The sequence below is a fragment of the Nicotiana attenuata genome, unplaced genomic scaffold (assembly GCF_001879085.1).
Source record: "Nicotiana attenuata strain UT unplaced genomic scaffold, NIATTr2, whole genome shotgun sequence".
Lineage (NCBI taxonomy): Eukaryota > Viridiplantae > Streptophyta > Magnoliopsida > Solanales > Solanaceae > Nicotiana > Nicotiana attenuata.
Genome location: NW_017678139.1, coordinates 17,024 through 19,831, shown reverse-complemented (window position 1 = coordinate 19,831; position 2,808 = coordinate 17,024).

The following is a 2,808-nucleotide window of genomic DNA, read 5'->3' as shown; positions in this document are numbered from 1 at the left end:
GTGTTAAGCGCTTTCTGTAAAGTTTGGTCGAAATCGGACGTCATTTGACGTGTTTCGGACCTAAATATCTAAAGTTAGAAGTTTAAGAAGTTTGAAATGAAAATGATGAATTTGGGGCTTGATTCTTTGATTTTGATGTCTAAAGTTAGAAGTTTAAGAAGTTTAAGAAGTTTGAAATGAAAATGATGAATCTGGCACGCCGACCACTTATATATTATGAAATGGGATCGTGTGGCACACCGACCACTTATATATTATGAAATGGGATCGTGTGGCACGCCGACCACTTATACATTATGAAATGGGATCGTGTGGCACGCCGTCCACTTATGAATTAAGAAATGGGATCGTGTGGCGCGCCGACCACTTATATATATGAGCTATGATAATGAGATAGTTTCGTTGTTATATCCATTGATCTGTATTCGTTGTATTTTTTTTTAGCATGCCCCCTTCCCCTTTTTAGTTGAAATTCTCTGTTGTTATTTTCTGTTGCCTTGTATATATTTATCTGCACAGGTTGTTTTTGGTAGGCCCTGTATAGCCTCGTCACTACTTCGCCGGGGTTAGGCCAGGCACTTACCAGCACATGGGGTCGGTTGTGCTGATGCTACACTTCTGTGCTTTTTGCACAGATCATAGTACCGGAGCAGGAGCCTTTGGTCAGCAGTAGGAGCGTTGGGAGCTTACTTCAGTCCGGAGATTCCGAGGTAGCTTGCTGGCGTCCGCATGGCCCGGAGTCTCTCTTATCTCTGTCTTTCATTTGATTTCCCTTGTATCGGATTAGATAGTACTGTATTCTCATTCAGACTTTGTATTTAGCATTCAGTAGAAGTTCGTGAGTTAGTGACACCAGATCTGGGTAAAGGCGCATTTGAAATTCCGTACTTGGTTTCTGTTATTTACGTTTCGAGATTTCCGCTTTTATGTTAATTGTCTCGTTCTTCTTTATTTTGTTAATGATAATAAGAGAAGTGTTAAATTAATTGGCTTGCCTAGCTCCTATTAGTAGGCGCCATCACGACTCCCGAGGGTGGGAAATCCGGATCGTGACATTATCTGTATTCGATCACCAACCCAAAAAATATAGTATAACGCATGTTTTCATATACTTTATCATTAAATTTTATTTATTTAATTTTTTCATTTTTAATTTATAACTAGTATTAGTACTCGCGCGGATGCGCGGACTCAAATCATGTCAAATATTTAAGTTATTTGGATTGTATGTAAATAATCTTAAAATTTACACTTTCTCAGTAAATATAGATAATCATTGGATATTAACTACATGAAAAAAATTAACCATTTCTTCTATTTATTGTTTTTGATACCATTCTTGCCGATGTCATTGGATCCTAAAAATAGCCGGGAAGCAAAATAATAACTCATATTTATGACAAAACAATCAAATATTGAGACAATGAATGACTCTTGGGATAAGACTTAACTCTTTACTACTACTTGAAATCTTATTTGGTGTGTTGATATCTCTTAAAAAATATTTCTTTCTTAAAATTTTAGTTTCTAAAACATTATTTTTATAATAATGTAATTGAAATATTATTGTTAATTCAAAACTCATTTTAGTTGGCTATCTAAAAATATAAAAGATTCTTTAGCTATTGAATTATTTTACTCCATTTTGATATTTGACATTAACCATGTTAAATATCTGAGTTATTTGAATTATATGTAAATAACCTTAACATTTAAGCCTTCTAAATAATTATAAATAATCATCAGATATTAATTAATAAACACTACATGAAAAAAGACTTAACATTTTCTCAATTCTGGTAGTGATAATTTTACTTTTGCACTATTCTCATAGGTATCATTGGAACCTAAAAATAGCCACGAAGTAAAATAATAACTCATTTTATGGCAAAGCACAAAGGTTGACATGATATAAACGATTCTTTGATTTGACTTGAACTCTTATTTGGTATGATTTTATCTTTCAAAAAATATTTCTATTTTGAAATTTCAATTTCCAAAACTTTATATATATTATAATAATGATTATCTTTATAATGATGCAAGTGAATATTATTATCTTTAATTTAAAATTTACTGTAATTGGCTATCTAAAAATTTAAATGATTTTTTGGCCGGATTTATTTCAGTATGACTCCACTTTAAGTTTATCGATATCTCTAGCCCCAGAATTTAAAATTTTTAATACCCTATATATACAAAATTTTGTTCTTTGAATCATTAAATGTTAAATTAGTTGATTATTATTATAAATCATTGCATATATTGTCTTAAAGTTGTCAAGTAGTTTATTTTTCAACATCATGCTTGGCTTAAGCTCAACGCAAACTAATCAAATTGTATTCCAATTCAAATTCGAATATCATATCAGTTTGTTAGTAATAGTAATTTTGTAAAAACGACACGTAATGTAAATTAAATAAAATATTCGAAGATATCCTTATCTTATACTCTATGTATTTGAGTTGAAAAAAAAACATATTTGAAATCGATGAGATTAACTTTCAAATTTTTTATACTCAACAAAGATGAAACATAAGAAGAAATTTGTTGCCATGTTTTATTTCTCGTTTTTAAATCTTTCTAATATTTTTTTCAATTTTTATTTTCTTTTATCTTATTTTTTATGTCGTTATTTCTTTTGTTATAAAAAATTAATTTATTTCACTATAAAAAGGATGAATTTTAATAAAAATTATCTACGTATGAACTTTAATTATATTTTTAGTCTTTGGTTGAAATTATTTCATATTTTTCTTTCGGCTTTATCTAATCAGCCTAAATAGGTGCTCACCCGACCACTTAAAT